Source organism: Falco naumanni, chromosome 1 (genome assembly GCF_017639655.2).
Source record: "Falco naumanni isolate bFalNau1 chromosome 1, bFalNau1.pat, whole genome shotgun sequence".
In the NCBI taxonomy this organism is placed as follows: Eukaryota; Metazoa; Chordata; class Aves; order Falconiformes; family Falconidae; genus Falco; species Falco naumanni.
Window position 1 is genome coordinate 24,086,013 of NC_054054.1, and position 18,592 is coordinate 24,104,604.

The following is an 18,592-nucleotide window of genomic DNA, read 5'->3' on the forward strand; positions in this document are numbered from 1 at the left end:
GGCACGGGAGAGCCTGAAACGATCCAGTATTCCCACTCGCTCCCATTTTTAGCACTGAAACGCAGGAGAGATTGGAAATTTCTGCTTGCTCAAGGAACCCCCACGCTGAATAAAAGTGCGCCTGAAAGGACCCCCTCCATGCGTTCCTCGGCCGCCGCAGGCCCCGGTGGCCCGAGGTCCGCTGTAATTGCCTCTTGTTGTGTGCTTAGCGGGCTGCAGGCTGAGCGCACATGCCGGCATCTGGGGCTTTGGATAGCTGAGATGGCTTGGATGCCATTCCGGTGAGAGGCCAGCCGTCTTTGTGTCCGGCTTGGTCCTCCCCCACGCTCCCTCCCCAAGCCCCCACGTGCCAGGCAGGAATGTTAAGCCTCACATTGCAGATGAGATATACCAGGGAAGCGCAGCAGCACTTTCACCCAGATTAGGGGAAGTGACTGATCTGGAACGGCCTTTTTGCTCGCTCTGCTTATCATCACCCAAATTTTACCCCAACTCCTGCCTTAGCTGCCTTTTCTTTCCGTGTGCCAAAACCCATTCCGCTTTGTCTCTGCCACCCCTCTCCTCTGAGATGATGTCAAGCCTCTCATCAAACAGAAAGATTCCCCTCCCTGCCCTCGGACCAGCCTTGCTATACACCAGGAGCACAACCCCCTTTACTGCAGCCCTCTGAAGCACCAGTACCGTTAACTGCTTCAGTGCTCTTTGCTTACCAAGTTTACCACGAAAAATTACTAATTTTTAGAGATTTCACTGCAAGATAGCAAAAGGACAGAAGGCCTGCTACAGATGAGGGCTTAAAGGACTGTACCTAAACAATATATATATATATATACAAATAAGTATACAATTTTGTAAGCAAAACATACTCAGCCGTAGTGTTTAGAGGACAAAGTCCTCTGTTTAAGGCTTTGTATGGACACACTGGAGAGATGGTCCCAGCCACAAAGAACTGCGCTTCTGCCCTGCAGCACTGCCCCTGAGACTCTGTGGCAAGGGGCCCCACGAAGCCCCTGGGAGCATTTACGCACAGCTGAAATTGGTGGCAAGGCTGCCGTGTGTCATGCTGAAGCCTGATGAGGTGTCTCACTGACAGCACTGTGGCAGGATCCCATTAGAGGAGAAAGGATCTCAGCAGAGGCACTTGTCTTAACTTTGGGGCAAGTCCTGACCTCCCTATCAGGTCTCATTTCCCACACAGGGAACTACCATCCCTCACCTCCCTGGTTTGCTAATGGGGCTGTGAAGGGATGATACAGTTTACCCGAGGATCCTTCACAGGCAGTACCATGTTGGGGTGATGCTACCTTAGTTTAAGGGGGACAGCAGGCACCTGGCTGTGACCATACCTCATGGATTCGGGGTAACCCTTGCACGCATCAGAACTGGTCGGTCACTACCAGGGGCTGGCCATATCTGCAGAAGCGCCGAAGCCTGTGGCTCCTGCTGATCTTGAGAGGCAATGTAGGTGCTGAGCCTTTCAGAAACAGCATGTGGATGTCCCCCAAAGGGCTGCCAACTGCCACGGTGTATAACCCTCATCACAACTCCAAAACACCAAGTCAAGGTGATTTCTTTGAGACAATTCTCAGAGTGCTGTTTCAACCTGTTTGAAAGCAAATACTGACACAGGAGAAGATCTTTGCCACGTTCACAGGAGACACCTCACACAAGCAATGAAATTTTCCTACCACAACTCTGGCAGGGCTCAGTCTTCTTTCCTGTTTCCCAAAGAGTGGACTTTGGCTCTCCCAGGCTACACAACAGCTGTACTCCTGCAGTAAGTAAAGCTGCTCCTGTCTCCTCTCTGGTCAGCTACCTCCAAAGTAGCCAGTAACAATCTTTAGGACTAGGAAACTGCCTCTGTGCCAAATACATTAAAAAGAGTTTTCAGCAGCCTGAGAAACTGATATAAATAAGTGCCTACAGCTTCTCAGTCACCACAGCCTAGTGATCTTTCAGCGCTTAGGGTCCTTTTTCTTTCTTTTCTTTTTAAAAAAAAAGCTTTTAAAACATGTGAAGAAAGCAAGAGACAACACAGACCCCAAACTCTGCTGTGAGCAAAGCTTTCCAAGTAAGTCACTTCCAGGCATTCCCATATGGATCCACACAGATCTGACCCTCACAATCAGCAGCTACCAGCAGCAGGAGGGTAAGCAGCTTGGGTGTTCCCCCTCGCCCAGTGAGAAACCCGTGCTTGCCAGCATGCATTACTTTGGGGTTTACCTCACAGAGACAAAAAAACGTTAATTAGTGTCTGCATGGGCTCTGGGGTTGTTGTTTGAGGGTAAGAAGGAAATGCAATGGAGTTTTTCCCAAGCCTCTTAAAAAACTATAATTACTGAGCTCTGTGTGGAACGTCGGGCTCAATAAGACATTGAAAACTAATCAGCCAGTCTATAAATAACAGCACTAATCAAGCCCTGTGGGGAACACAAGAGATGAGGATCCTTCCACCAGTGAAGTACACACACGTCAGGGATGGAGCACAGCAGCTCTGCAGCAACGGCCACCGCCGGGTGCTTTGCCAGAGAAAACGATACCCATGCGGGGCTGCTGCCAGCCAAAGCCCAGCTGGCTGAGCATGGAAAACACCTGAGGCCAGCATCAGGGCTGCAGCTGCAGAGGTGGGGACCTTCCCCAAACAGGACTCACAAACCCAGGACCATTCCTCCCCTTGCAGCTTTCTGCCTCACACTCAGCCAAGTGACCTGACTACTTATCCCGTAAGATTTTTCTAAGACATTTCTAAAGCGTTTTCTAAGGCACCTCAGTCTAATGATCAAGAGTGTGCTGATGTCTATAAAGATCTCCAACCGTAACACGGGAACAGCCACCCTAGGGCAAAGACATCGAGGGCCTACCTTGCATCTTGACTGTCACCACTCACACCTTCTCCTTAGAGCGACCGTTCTCCTAAAGCTCCAGCTGCCCCCAGCACCGCACGGCGTGATGGCTCTGCAACAGCACCCAGCCCGCTGGGATGCTCTGTAAGGTCGGGGCTGCGTTTTACTTCAGGATGTTGCAAAGTGCCTTACAATTGCACAGCTAACAAGGAGTGGCCTGCAGTTGGTCCTTTTGTTACCATGTTGTTTCTGAAGCTCCAAGTGGGAGACAGGAAACCTAGCACAGTCTATTTAAAACTCCTTTACCTCCCACCTGAGGCAGGCAGCTGCCTCTGAAATCTTTTCTGCAAAGTTCATGTTAAATTATGAATTGTTATTTATACTTGCTGCTTCCATCGCGCCTTTGGTATTTAATACCACACATGTTAATGAGTAGCCATACAAAGACACTCTGCTCAGCTTTTCCATCGTCTAAAAATATGGCCTGTTAGGATTTTTTTCCTGATGCTTGCTTGACAAACAGCGAAATAATACAGTACGACAGATTTAAGCCTTTTTTGAAGAAAAGCCTGCTCCTCGGAAGTTTCATTGCCCCACAGCTTGGTTGCCCCTGCCTCGTGCAGGGAGCACCAGCCGCCAGAAGCAAAAGGCAGTGGCCTCTTGGCCCTGCAGCACTCCCTCCTCCGTGCGTTCAGCTCTGCCTTTTCTGAAGCAGGCATCTGCAAAAGAGTTCCCTATTTTTTTACCACCCCTTTCACAGCTCTTCAAGAAAACATGGGTGGCCTTATATGAATCAACTCCCTACAAGACTGGTTTGCCTGTTGCTACTATCCGATGTCTCATGTCCATCCCAAGCCGCCACAATCCCTGAAGAACTCACTCGCTGCTTTAGGGAGATCCTCTGCTTCTGACCATAGATGACTCTGACCTCCTCTGGCTGCTTTATCTGCCTCCTCCACTGACCTCCTGTTACCTGCATACTTGAACCATTTCATATTGTTTATCTTAACCTTTTGGGCTCTTGGCTCTTCTTTTTCACTTTCTTCAGTCTTTCTTATCCTTATTTATAATCTTCACATTCCAGTACAGATTGGTTTCCTAAATCAAGCCTAGACAGTAAGTGGGGGTGCGTGCCTCTGCTCAGCAAATCCCCCAACAATTACATCCGAACCAGCTGATGAATTTCAGCCAGGGTCTGCACAGATATTATTCTCAATGAATTAACCTCCATGTTTCATAAAAATAGTTCCCCGAATACTGGAAGTAGTATAAATCATTGCTCTCATTGAGGAAATGCTGCGGTGTGAACTCAGCTGCCTGGCTACAATTCCGAAAAATGACACAGAGTTTACACAGAGAAGCCACACAAAATCAGACTTCTTAAGCTTTGTCTGCTCGTAGCATTTGTTTTCCAGCACATCAGCATTACACTTCTGCCTGCACTACTATCCTGTACTCTGCTTTTCTGCTTGGCTGTCTGTAGTTCTAGGTATGAGTCTAGGACATGGCTAAGATCATCCATAAACAGCACCTGGAACTATGTTTAAAAATTATTAAAGTATTTTTTTGAATTTTTCAAAGTGCATATTTTCCTAATGGTTCCACCTCTTGGAGTCATGATTACTTATTTTAAACTAACGCCAGGTTTGCTGCCACAGAAACAGAAGACCTAAGTCCCAGAGGATCAAACTGCCAAATATTAATAGGTTTAGTAATTTTTAATGTCTCATTACTTATAAGCCCACTGTTATTCCTAGAAGAGAGGATGGAGCTTAAGTTCTGATTTTTAAATCATTTAGGATCGACAGGAGTGTTTAGAACCACTATCAGAATAAAAGCATTCCTAGAAAAATAACTGCTTACAAACTGACACTTCTGAAATAGAGATTAAAGCAAGGAATCCGTCTTCAAAGTTCTGCAGAGGTCTGTAGGCATTTTCTGGTTTTTTTTCCCTTTGTCATAAATCAGAACATAAAAGGCAACCCTCCACTACAGAAACACCAAAAGCATAGCACAGACCCAAAAATAAGGAGAAACTGCAACAGAGAAGAACTTGGTTCCGCAACCTGGCAAGGTGGGAGATGATGGAGTTAAAGCTGCTGTTTTATCCTCATAGCACCCCGGTTACACAATGTCACAGGGCATCCCGAGATCCACCCCCCTCAGCCAAGTGACAGAAGGAGAGTTCAGAAGCTTCACCTCTGGCTATCCTCATCCTGCAGGCTACAGGCAAGCCCTCAGCAGCTGATGAGCTGGAATTATGTCTCCTTGTGAATGAAAACTCTGCCTCCGCAACAGTCCCCCCTCCCCCGGCAAACAGCAAGCCTCCCTGCCTTCCCCATGCTGTTAGGAGAGGGCTCCCCTGGGCAGGGTTGCAGAAGGGGAGCGAGATCACGCTCATCCTGGGCACCGACCTTGCACTTGCCAGTGGGCATGCTGCTTTGGAGATCCTCCCGCTCCGCTTGAAGTGAAAAGACAGGATAGCTTACGTATTTCTTATTTTGTTACCTCCTGTGACTGGTCCAGAAATAGCCTGTAATCCACATATCTGTCATGCCCACAGAATCTCCTTTAGCTGAAGTGGAAGTGCCCTGTGTGTCAGAGCACAAAGACCCAGATCCTCTCCTGACGAGAGCACGCGTGGGTCATAGCTGGTAGCGGCAAGGTCTGCACAGGTTTGTTAAGTCTGTGCTCATGGGACCCCAAACCCAGACAAAGAGCCAGGACCACCTGGAAATACATGGACAAACTAATCTTTTCATCAGAAAAGTTATCATAAATTGAACTGAAACTTCTCATTGGAAATCATGCAGTTTGGACTAAAGCTTTTCCTGGGAAAAAGTCTCTCAGTTCCTGGGTAAAATCACTAGCCTGCCACTTAGGACACTCACTGACCTGAGATGGGGAAGAGCCAGGTTCAAGTCCACAGTCTAATAAGGCGGAAAAGGAATTCAAGACTGTTTTGTGGACACCTCAAAATGCAACAGGCTCCAACTGTAAAACCCCCTGGAAGGACTTTTTCATCCAACGCAGAGCAAGACAGGTTTTGAAATCTCAGTAAGGTTCACTGAGCACACAAATTTTGGGACTGAATTAGGCATTCCTCCCAGAGTTCTGCAGCAACATCCCAGTCTCAAGTATAAACAATAGTATCTACATCTTGGATTCAGATAGGTCAGTAAAGCTTAGGGGAAAAATCCCACAATCACAACCCAAACCCACTCAGAGTGCTGCTGACTGCCACTTCTAAGAAACAGGACTATTTAATACTCATTGTTTGGTAGGGCTCAGGCACATCCAGGCTGATATCTGTTAAGGCAGGATTACTGGAGCTGATCTTTGTGTCATAAGCCAATCACCAAATGAGAAAAGAAGAAATTTTCCAGGAACAGTGCAGAGGTGGCTTGTGCTTTTCTAAACGCACAGGCCATCGTTTGCAGGCAAATTAAAAGGCTAAGAAATCATGGAGCTGTCTTGGGATGGCAAATTTTAGATACATGTCGCATTCGAGCACCCACAACTTTGAATCTCATGGCTCCTATGTGAAGCACATGGTATTTCAGGGCAAAGAAACACAGAGGCTGAGAAGTCACTTGGAACTAATTCAGCTCACAGCTTTCCTTCTAGGAGGGCTCTTCACTTAGGTAACTCCAATTTAAACAACTTCAATGAGCACTGACCTCCAGGTCCACCGAGAAAAAATCTGGAGGAAGGAGACCACATTTTGACTGTGCAATACTGTCTAGTCCTACTTGTACCGTGGTTTGTTGGCTTTCCTTTTCCTCTGAGATTGGGTGGATTTTATTTGCCCTGACCTCAATCCCACAATCTGGCCATGCTGTGTTTGTACAGACCCACACAAATGCACAAACAAGCTGCTCCGGAGCTATACCTGTTTGCAAGCAAAGATCTGAAAGGAGTATTCGCATTCATTTTGGTTCTTCACTTCATTTGGTATTGGCTAAGGATCTTTGAGAAAATGAACTCCCTCTTTGTCTGTGAGAGAGACCTAATCCTCGTTTTGCCCTGGAGGATTACTGGGTACTTAGAAAGGCACTCACATGCACATTTTTGGTTTGTGCCAGCTGCATTTGGGCCCACAATATGTAGTGTTCACTTTGGTCTTTAGGTTTGACAATAGGCATTCCACTGCACCCAGACCCCAACCCCAGAGACTGCCACCCTTTTAAAGACACCCTAAATCAATGCTTTCTGAATTGCGGACCTTCCCCTGCTTTGCATGAGTAGTTCGCCCTCAGACAGTGCACGTGAATTCAGTGTGCAGGCAGGCAGCTGGGCACGCAGCCCTCAAGACTAGGATCTTTTCTTGTGCTGCCGAGCCGGCGGTCGGAGTGCAGTTCCCTGCATGGCCCTGCCAAAAAGACCTGGACCCTAGCTGGAAGGAGGAACCCATAGGGCTGAGAAATTAGCTTTTATCCCTAGTCAATTCCTGGCTTTTTGTAATAGAAGTTTACGGTTATACTCAATTATAGCTTACTATTTGTGCCACAGTACCACCCAGAGAGCCTGCCTGTTCAGCCACCGGAGCCCAACATTCCTGGGTTGTACACACTGATATATAATAAAAGGTCATTCCTTTCATTATAGGAATAATGATTCCTATAATAATTCCAAATGCTCAGTGCCACAGCACCAACTCTGTGTGGTGCTGGGCTTTTACCACAAGTGGTTGTCTGTGTACAAGATAGGTTTGTCGTTGGCCATGATTTTGCTCTACCCATCAAGCTCAGGAGCCTTCGGAACCTACTGGTGTTCCCACATGGGTGAAGTGTGCTCTGTGCAGCTCTGGCCCAAATCTTCCTAGGATCATGACTTAATTCTGTAAAGTAGTAATTCAGGATGTAGTTCAATGGAAGTAAAGGACTCTCTTCTTCAGCTGGTGTAAATTAGTACCAACTTGAGCAGCTCTCTGCCTGCTCAGGGGAGAGCTCACCTTCTCAGGAGATCCGAACTGAGAGGTTACAACTGTATTTGTCTGTCCAATGGTACCACCACAAAAAAGTGGAGGGCAATCTGCCCTGCACCCAGCTCTACTTCTAAGTGAAATGCTTTCCTGCACCTTGCACTCAGACACTTTTAACCCCTTTAGAAAACAGGTCTACCTACTTATTGTGTCCAAAAAAAAGTAAAAATACAGAGAAATGACATTTTCGTCCTATTCTACCCCACAACTAACAGGAATATCTATAGACTTGCTCTTGACCATTATTGAAAATCTCTTGAGTATTCCCAGAGACATCAAGTGCCACTGGCCTTCGGGCACACTGTGGGACTTGCATTGGGGAATCAGATTGTCACCCCCCTTCATAGGCTGTATAGGACCAGGAGGCCACTAGGAACAACATTCCAGACCTGGCCATAAAAGGTTGGGATCAACTCTCTCTGAGGTGTAGAAGTGCTCAGACCAGTTTGTCAGAGGTGCCTGAAATGAAGACTTCCTGCAGAGCTCACACAAGAAGAAGGATCATTAACACATCTGTCCCTTTAAGGACCATGACTACTGCACAGAGGCAAAACAATAACATTATCTTTACAGATTCTGTGGTACCCCAATGCTGAATCATACTGACCAGAAGTCGTTCTGTATAACTTAGAACATTTAACTTCTCTTACATAACACAAAGGAAAGCACAAGCCAGCTCTAAAGGACAAGAGTAAATGAAAACAAATAATTGCAGCTCCTACAAAGAAAGGCAGACATAAAAAGGAAGCAAAAGCCATACTTGCATAAAATAAAGACTGGTTTTCATTTTAGGATTAGAGAATTAAAACGATTCCATGGGAAAAGGCTGCATGCTCCCCCCAAAAAAACCACTTTTTTTGCTGAAAAAAGTTATGTTCTCAGAGACAGATTAAATAAGCAGAAGTTATTTTCCCAGAATTGCTCTTTTTACACTCACCCTTCAGAACAGTAATATTTTCCAGATACAAAAGGGCTGTCCTAGGGCCGGGTCTGAATGTCAGGTGTGCCCCACCTGGGACCTGGCCACAGGGTGCAGACCCAAGACCTGAAAGCCCTCACCAGGAACCTCTTCCAGCAGCACACAGGAGACGGGGCCAGACTCAGTCTGCTGGTGCAGTGGTTTATGTGAGCACTTCCTAATATGTTAAACGCAAACCAAACTAGGTCAGTTCAGAACAACAATTTAAATGGTTTAAAGCTAAAGATTAAGGGAGTGCTTACAGGAACCGTTCCAGTGGCAGATGGATGAGATCTCTAGCACTGATGAGCAAGTGAGGGCATTAATCTCTTCCACCAGCACAGCTGGATCTCTCTTCCTGGCTTCTATATGCACTGTACTTTAAGGAACACATCCTGAAATTTCACCCTAGCGGTAATCTCTTGAAAATATCGATGTTATTGAAGCGCTGGAACAGCAGCTCAGACATTTTTTGAAAAGCTGGCCTCAGCAGTTGGTACTGAGTAAGTGACCACCTGAGCATCTGTTCAGAGGGGGCAGAAGAAAGCCTCACACTCGTATTTGTCACAGGCATGATGGACATTCAACATCAAGAACCCACTGAAGTCTGCAGCTGAGTTATCCCTTCGCTCTCTAACCTGACTGCTTCGGCGGTGTTTCCTGGTATGCCAGATTTTAATTGCAGTAACTTGAAGGGTGGAGTGTACAGGCCTAAATCACCTTCATGGGTGTAGTAATGCCTAATCCCCAGAATATGAGCTACTTCTTATGAGCCGTTTCTCCCTCCCACTCACCCACTCCTTCCTGGACAAATTCCTGCATCCCTTAGTCAACACAGCATGCATTTACTTCCTCAGGACTTCAGCAAGAGATTTGCTCAAGTGAAAAATGAGTATAGATTGAGTAAGGAGATAAGGATTTGGCCAGCTGCTTTACAAAACATCTCTGCAGCACCTGCAGTATCATTTTGCACTGAGTTCGGAGACCTGTAGTTCTCAGGGACTGCACTATAGAAAAGCCGAAAAATATGGTTACTATAGAAGGCAGCTATGCCTGTTAGTTGTCCATCCATCCCTGAGTCAAGAAATGCTGTCCTTTGTTCATCACACCTCCACTTGGTTCATCACACCTGTTAACTACACAGATCCAGTGGAAAACCAATGTACCAGCCCAGGGAGGGCACAAAAATAGCCTTGGCAACAGCAGAAAGACGTGAGCTTTACAGGTACATACTGAATCCAAAGAGCGTGGTATAAGCACAGAGCAAACAAAAGCCTGCTGAATTTGCAGATTTGCAAGCTGGCTGATCACCTGCTTGCATTTTTATTTTTAATGAGTACAGTGAGTTTGCTGGAGTTATTGCTCCCCTGCAGCAGTGATATCACAGCTTTTTGTAACTTCATCCATAAATGCAGCTACAAATCAATACAGGCAGCAAAGCCAAGTGAAGCCATTTGAATTACAAATGTTCCCAAGCCAAAGCTCTGCCCTCTGAGAATTTTGTGATTCTTTAACTTTCGATCAAGAGTACCCAAAGCAAGATACAGAAAAGGTGGCTGCTAAGCTACAAAATTAAATAAACATCTGTTTGTTACTCAAATTATTTTTAGCATCTGCCAGTCCAGCAGAGATGACGCCTATCTAACAAGAGTTTAGAAGAGGATGAGGACTGCAGCCATGACAGGACACAGCAGATGAGAGAGGAACCCTCGGACCCTCTTGCCTGGTGCTATACCTCAGTGCATCCCCACTGTGCTCAGACAAACCACCTCGAAGGAGGATCCAGCCTTCCTGACTCCGCTGCCTCCCAGCAGCGATGGAGGGCCCCGGCACCCACAGCTCCTCCAACAACGGCAAGGGCCAAGCGCCCACCCCTGCCCTGCGAAGCCAGCTGGAGCGCAAGGTGGGGGCAGCCACACCAAGCCTGGTGCCAGTGGTGCGGGAAAGGCAGCCCCACCACCACCCCACCGCACATTCCTGCCGCCAGCGGTGAGGGGTACGCTCAGGAACATGCACAGAGCAGCTAATTTTAAAAAAGGAAGCAAGAGGGAGGTGAAGAATAGGGAGGACTGTAAGCGACAATAAAGCAATTATTCCAGTTTCAGCAGGCTGGGGAAGCATTGTAAGGGTGGAAAAGACAAGTGGGCTCAAGTCTCATGATTAACGCTGAATGGAGATGGATGAGAAACTAACACTGGAGCCACAAAAACCTTCGCAGTTGCCAGCAGCCGGGTCTTAGCTCCTGGTGGGATGCTGTCTGTCCTTGTGTGGCACGGCTAAGTAAAGATTTAACTCATAGCTCTCTACATGATGAAATCTTATACAGCCTACATTAGAAACAGGATTAAGTAACGTCATCACTGATATGTGAACAACTGCTAAGAGTAAAGAAGTCATGAACATTTTTCTTTTAATCACAGGACTGGGGAATGTAGACATTTCAGGCCATTTAGGAGCATAAATAGACCTCTGCCTTCCTCCTGCTTAAAGATATCATAAGCATCCTTCCCATACATAGCCCTGTGTGCTGCACCCAGGGTGCTCTTCTTTCTATGCACCCTGCCAACAGGAAAAATTTTCCCCCTCTTCCCCATCACCTTGTCTATTGTGTTTTGGTCTGACAATCCTGAGTCCAGACCCAAATAATTCCTTGGGGTCAAAGCAAGATCTGAAGCTGGGACTGTGGATGTTCTACTGCATGTGCTGCAGGGCTGGATTAGTGCTCGTGGAGGTGGGGAAAAGCACATACACACACACCTGGATGAGGTCAGGGTCTTCCCTGTGATGCTGCCCTTGAGTACCAATGGAGCAAAGCACCTAAGGAACAATTAAGAAAAGTGACACTACAGATTAGCATATGGCTTTGATCTCCAGGGAAATGTCTCAAATCCTGCTGGGTTCCCAGGACGTGAAGGTGCTACTCTGTAGATAAGGAGTCTTTCACAGCTCTGGGGAAACCCAGAAAACCCCACTTAAGCAAAATGCCTATCAGCTTTTAATGGGACCTTCCTCACAAGTCACTTAAGACACATCTTAAAAATCCAGCCACTCTGAAACAGTTTGAAATGCTTTTCCTTAGAGCAGCTCCCAGCACAAGAAAGCGCAGAGGAGATGACCCGCTGCAGGGCTAACTGGCAGTCTGACTTGAGGTCTTCCACAGCTAAGCAGAAGAAAGCCATTTACAAGTTAACAGAAGACAGCTCAACACGAAAAAATATTATTCCCCAGTGTGAACATCAGCACCCTCTCAAAGGAAGCCACATCTTTGCTAGGGACATGCAATGATCTGTAGTCACAGTCTGGAAAGCTCCACTCTGCATGCCAATAGGAAAAAGCAATACATATCCCCAGTCTCAGCCTCTGCTCATACACAGGATACACTGTGACCATCCTCATTAAAAGAAAAACCCTCCAAAATTAGTCTTGGTGGAGCCAGCCCCAAACACAAATTGTCATTTGAGTCAGAAGTGCCAAACTCTTTCACAGAGTGAACAGCAAACCCAAATCCTATTAAGCAGCCATCAGTGTCAATATTTATTCCTCACAAATCAGGGACAAGTAGCCTAACAAATGGTGTCAGACTGAGCCTGGTGAGATGGAAGAGGAAGGGGATAGCCTTGGGGAAAGGACATGACATTAATCAGCATCACCCCTGCAAAACCCTTGACAGAAACAAGGTAGTAAACTCATTAGCCACTTAGAAACTAAGCTCCTTTTTTTGCTTCACACAGTGATAGCCCACAGTTTCCAGCCCAAAGGTTTGGCATCCTTCACAATAAAGTCACTGGGGCCCATAAAATCTTTTCCTTTCAATCTACCTCTCAACACACACCTCACTCTGGTCCAGAGAGGCTTACTGGCTTAACTGCTCTCTTCCCTGACGCAGAGCAGCCCCGTCCTGATGTCTGAACTGCAGTGCATTAAGCACTCAAATTAGCATGAAGAGAGCTCCCAGGCAAAAGATGTCTGCACAGGAAGGCAAACAAATACAACGATTTCACAAGGCAAACTCCTTGGCTGCAAGAGCAAATATTGCAGCTTCTCCTTCTCCCCATGGATCGTTCCTGCCCCTGGGTGGTAGTATATGCCGTCTCGCACCATGCATGCAGCCACACTGCAAACCAGGGAAGGGAACCAGCCCAGCTTAATTTCTGCCAGATGACTCTGCTGAAGGTGCCTGTGCCAGAGCCTGGAAACAGACCCAGCTTTCCTGTTTGTCTCATCACCAAAAGGAGTTCACACTGGGTGAAACACAATGATGGTGCCAGGTCTTTCGACTGATGTAGCTCAATGAAGATACTTGGATTTGTATTTGCCCCTCACTTGAGACAAGCTAAATTTTGGGTTTGTTTATATGCTGTTGCTAGGCCTTCTTTTACCCCTGCATTTTCTTGTTTCTCTTCAATGCTTGCTACCTTATTCCTCGTCCTCTGCACCTGGAACAGCCAGAACTAACACATACCCTTAACTGACAAACTGTTGGGAAATCTGCTTAAAAAGAACTTGTGAGCTGTGTAAAAATACAGTTTCCTTCTCCTTGCCTAGATGGGAAAACGCAATATTAAGGCAAATATACTGCAGGTTTGATCTCTTCATCAGGGCTGGAGCTTAGTTTTTAGAGCTATGCCTTACAGCATGTAATTTGCTCCCATCTATCCCGGGAAACTTAAGCTGCCATAGCATGATTAGGATGCAGCCATCTTGCACGGGGGGCCCTGTCCCCACTATAACTGTACTGTGTGCCGAGCATCAGTTATCATCACGTACTTTACTTAAATTAGTCTGAAATGGAGTCTGTCTCCAGTCTGGAGCCTGTTTGTAACTGCAAAGGAATCTGTGCCTTCTGTAACACATGAGACAGGATCAGGTCACTGCTGGAGAGCACTTGGCCTGGCTATTTTTATTGTCTGCCCGAATACTTTTCTTCAACACTATTTTAAGTTGCTGAAAGAATAGTGAGGATGAGATTTTTTAAAAAACAGATACACTGATAATCCATAGGAACTATGTTTTTTTAACTTTTGGATGTTTCTCAAATCTTTGCCCTTGTTGCCAGGATGCTGAAGGCATTCTGAAGTCACAACATGATGAAATCTAATCAGGGTGAAGTGGGCTGGTTTCATTTTCATCAGATTCCTCTTTCAAAAGTACAAATTTACCCTTCTTATCCCTCTCCCTACCACTAGAACTGAGCCAACACAGCAGTTACCGCTTTCTCAAAAAAACCCCACACAACCCTCTCTTCCATCAAGAACAACTGATGATTGAAATTCTTCATGTTTCTTTAAATTCAAAGGCCAGTGCCACTAAGCACTGGTGTAATTAGAATGTAAAGTATTAGAGAAGTGGCTCTCTGTCTGAATACAGGCAAGCATGCATCACATCACAGTTAGACAAGCTTTTCACTCAGACTTGGTAACAACTCCCCTAAATCATCACTTTCAAACATCCACGGGCTTTTCTTAGGCGTTGCTTCTTTCCACTTGGCTATCACAAAGTTTGAGATGTTTATAACCTGTTGCAACTTTGGGTTCTTTGGAGTGCATCATCTAGTTTCAACACAGCACTTGCCAAGAAGAGGGAAATGCTTGTGAAGATGAGCATGCACACTGACAGTTTACATCCTTCTCAGTCTCCTCTGCAGGACAGATGACCCTGGGGGAGCACCCCTGTTGCATGCACGAGTGAGAGGCAGCAGCAGTGACAGGAGACAGATGACCCACTCTGCTTGATTGCCACTGTCAAAATGAGGGATGGTGCCATCTCAGAGGCTGTCAGACAGGGTGGGTGAGAAAGCGGGAGGCTGTGAAATCCTGCTTTTGGACTGGAGTCAGGCTTTGTCTAAAACCGGTACAAGAATTAGGGAAACACTGTCATTGTCTTTCCCCTGGTTTACAGGAGTTTAGCTGAGCTCTAGGTATTGTTCATTCAGGGCAATGCGCTTTATCCCTACTGTGCAGCTTGCTTGTATGCCCGGTGTTATAAAGGTAGTCTTTGTGTGGCAAGACTCAAGACTCCCAACTGCACTCTTACAGGAATCCAGAGCACAAATAAGCTTCCACTTGGGGACATTCATGAATAAGCATTTGTAACGGGCAATTACTACTTAATTTCAAATGTCTGACCTGTCAAAGATTTGGGGCTAGGCCTGCAGCTAGCAAAAATCAGCTTCATTCCACTTCCACATCAATAACAGGTTCTCCTTCCCAGTGCTCTGATAGCTCAAGCATCTGATACAGTGTGAAGACTGTGGCTACGGTGGGCCTGATCCTGCTGATCATAATGATCAAGACATGCTCACATTAATGGCCATGCTGACAAGAGTGAAACTGGTGCTCCGTTCTGGCATGTGCTGAACACCTACATCTCACACTAGAGTCAGAACTGTACATCCTTCAGCCTCACTCACATTCTCACCAGTTAAAAGGAGGAGCGGAGGAACACAGAAAAGAAAAAGAAAGAGCCAGAGGCCCTGTTGGGTCTCACTGATTGTACCCTGTGGTCCAGAAAAGCATATTCAGATGAGTTTCCGAAACACAGATACTTTCCCAGCATGCTGCTCAGTCTGGGAAGGCTGAGTACCTCCCTGCCAGGGGCAGAGAGGAAGATGGGAGAGATGGTGCTGTGCCAGCAGGATCAAGCCACTTTTGTCAGGGCTCTGTGAGCAGAAGGAGCACAAGGGATTAAAATCCTTCCTGAAATTCTGATCATAATAATGACCATAAGCTATTCTCTACTCCCACATCCAATAAACTCAGTCAGCTCGCCACTGCAAGTACCAAGAACTCATCACATTAGCTCTGCTGAAACCCATGCTAAGGGTCAAGTCAGCCTATCACAGGTTTAAAATTGACTGCGCGTTGTTGAATCACAGCCCTCAAAACCCTGATTCCAGGTTTCACCCCTTCTCCTACACCCGTAACGCCATTCCAGAAGCAGAGGTACTGCAGTCTTCACCTGGATGTCCAAAGGCCAGACACTGAGCCACAGTTACCAAACACCCAGTGCTGGCCATAACTCTTTATCTAAACAAACATTAACCAAGCTAGAAATTCTGATGGGAATCATGCAGGGCTAGGGAATGGTGGCATTATAAAATACCCCATTTGATGTCATATCCTGCTTACATACTTACACTGCCACTGAGGTGAGGAAGCCCAGGTATGGACCAGGCCCCATCGTGCCAGATGCTCTGCGAACAGCACAGTGAAGGACGATTGCTCACCTGGAGGGTTTACCATTCAAGTAGGGTCCATCCTAACTAAACAAACGCAGGAAGGATGTTTTCCCCATCACTGCTGTCCCCTCAGCACACTTCCCAAGTCCAGCTGCTCACCAATGCCAACTGCATCCTACTGCGAGGAGCACAGCTTTTCTCCTGTTCCTGCCAAGAGCTAGGCCACTACGCAGAGGGAGGAGGGCTCTACATCACATCACTTTTCTCCTCATAAAGAATCCGGGGTCTGCTTGTTTGCCACCTACTGAACACAGGGAGGTTTGATGAGGCTCTTGGCTGCTGTGGAATCACAGCTTGCCTGTCTCCCAGAGGCAGGACTCCCACCTGCCACAGTAGCAGCCCTCTCTGCAGAGCAATGCCAAGGAGGCTGGAGCTGACTGTATGTAGTCGCTGGCTTCTCAGCAATGTTTTGTACCTAAACTTCTGGCCTCCTGATCCCTGGAAGAAAAGCCTCTGTGATTATTAAATGACAGCCTGGACTTCCCATTACAAATTACAGTAATCCTTATTCTGGTCAAACTGAATTTCCCTCTGATTTAAGAACCGCAGGTGCCAAGCATCACTCAGTATGGGCCAACGAGTCCTCAGACCTCTAAATCCCTAGGTTACGAATCTGCAGGAGCACCCTTCTCCCTCCCAAGCACAGGCTGGCCTAGACTTCACCTCTCTTATTCAGAGTTTTAGGGCAGTGATTTTTTCCTAACACTGTTCCTACTGGAGTTGAGGAAAATCTTGACGAACACCTAGTAGGGCCTGAGTCAGACCTCCACTGCTGAGAAAACAGACCAGGCTGCTGAGATACACCCTGCTGCTTGCTGGGCAAAAGAGGGCAAAACACAACCAAGGTTTGGGATGAAAAATGCATGTGCTTGAACGGGTGCTGCTGGTGTCACCTAATGGACAGGCAGCACTGAACAGATATGAAATTTAAGGCTGAGTATAGGCAGAAGAACATGCAGAGGTCAGCTTTAAAAGGCATTATAGCAGGGAAGAAGAGAAAATGGACCTCTGGAGCTTCAGGGCAGAGGAAGCTGAGCAGAAAATTGCAGCGAAGGCAAATGCACAAAGGAGGTGTGCGGGTCACATTCCTCCCAAAGATGCTGGCTGATAATGTTACATTTGAATATAATTCTGTTTTTAGCCATTTTAAGGACTCTGTGGGTCATTCCAACCAGGTGATAACATTTCTCAGCTTCTCTCCCAGTATCTCATTGCAAGGTGCCTGCCAGCAGAACTACCTCCAAGAACACTACACTACTTACTAAAACATGCAACAGCCACGCTGTGTGCGCCAACAGAAACCTCCTGCTGTTCAGATGCCCTGCAACTCCTTCTAGAGAAAGTGCTGTAAGGGGACCCTTCAAGCACCAAAGCCCTGGCCCAGCTGCAGCAGGGACAGACAGGGTAGCTGAATGCGGTGCTGCTAGAGGTGTGCGTGCAACCAGAGCAAAGAGATGGGTTTTATGTCGCACTTGAAGAATCTCTCCGAGTAATACGGACAGATGGAAGCATAGCATGGCGGGGCCTGATGCTACGCCCCTTCTTTCCCCGCATCCAGAGGCTCCAAAACCACCAAACAAGAACATGGCACCTGGAACTGGACGGGGATGCCACCTCCAACTGCCTTCCCCTGGGGGGCTCCGCCTGTGCCAGGTGGGACCGCCGCTCTTTGTTAGCCCTGCCCTGCCCGCGCCGGGGCCTCTGCCCTGGCCGGGGACACCGGACCCCCGCACCGCGGCTCCCCCGCACGCCGGCTGCCGTGCAGCCCGCTCCCCGTCCGACACGCTCCGTGCACCCCGCGCACCCCGGGAGCCGTGCCCCCGGCACCCCGCGCACCCCGGGAGCCGTGCCCCCGGCACCCCGCGCATCCCCGACCGCCGTGCCCCCCCGGCATCCCGCGCACCCCGGCCGCCGCGCATCGCCCCGCCCTCGCCCCGCTGCATCTCTGCGCTGGCCGCGGGACACCGGCCGCCCCCGCGCCGCGGCTCCCCCGCACGCCGGCTGCTGCGCAGCCCGCTCCCCGTCCACCCCGCTCCGTGCACCCCCGCTCCCCGCGCCCCGGTCCCGCTCCCGCCGTACCTCCCCGTGCCCCGGGGCGCCGGCACCTCCCGGCGGCTCCGCGCTCACAGCCGCACCGGACGAGGGCGCCGGAGCCCGGCGGCAGCGGCGGCGCCTCCGGCCGCCCCCGGCAGGTGCCGCGGCGGGCAGCCCGCCCCCAGCACCGCCCCGCCGGCCCGGCCCGGCCAGGGGGAGCCCGCCCTGCCCGGGGCTGCCGCGGGAGAAGCGGCGCAGGCGGGGGGGGGGGGGGGGGGGGCGAGGGGGGCCGCGGGAAGGCTGCAGCCTGAACCCCCCCGGCCAGATAGATGGTGCGGGCCCCCCCCCCGCTTCCCGCTCCCCGCTCCCCGCTCCCCTCAGCACCCAGCGGTGCCGCCCACATCTGGCCGCTGCACCCCGCCCGGCTGCACAGCCCGGCCACCGCCCACCGCCGCCCGGGCCCCCAGCGAAGCGGCCCCCACCCGCAGCCCCGCTCGTAGGTCCTCCGGGACTCTGCCGCCAGCATCAGCTCAGCC

General features: G+C 48.7%; 1 protein-coding gene across 4 annotated transcripts in view; it reads right to left on the reverse strand.

Annotated features, from left to right (window-relative positions):
* The window catches only part of SHROOM3 (shroom family member 3), a 60,047-nt gene extending 41,837 nt beyond the window's left edge, over positions 1 to 18,210 (reverse strand). For 2 of the 4 annotated variants that reach the window (XM_040585935.1, XM_040585916.1), the window contains exon 1: positions 8,765 to 8,914. The gene's annotated coding sequence lies outside the window, so the exon portion shown is untranslated. Of the gene's footprint in view, positions 1 to 5,257; positions 5,320 to 8,764; positions 8,915 to 18,101 lie in introns of those variants that run through there. The other 2 variants (XM_040585925.1, XM_040585943.1) reach the window with 2 other exon arrangements.
* Positions 18,211 to 18,592: the final 382 nt, after the last annotated feature.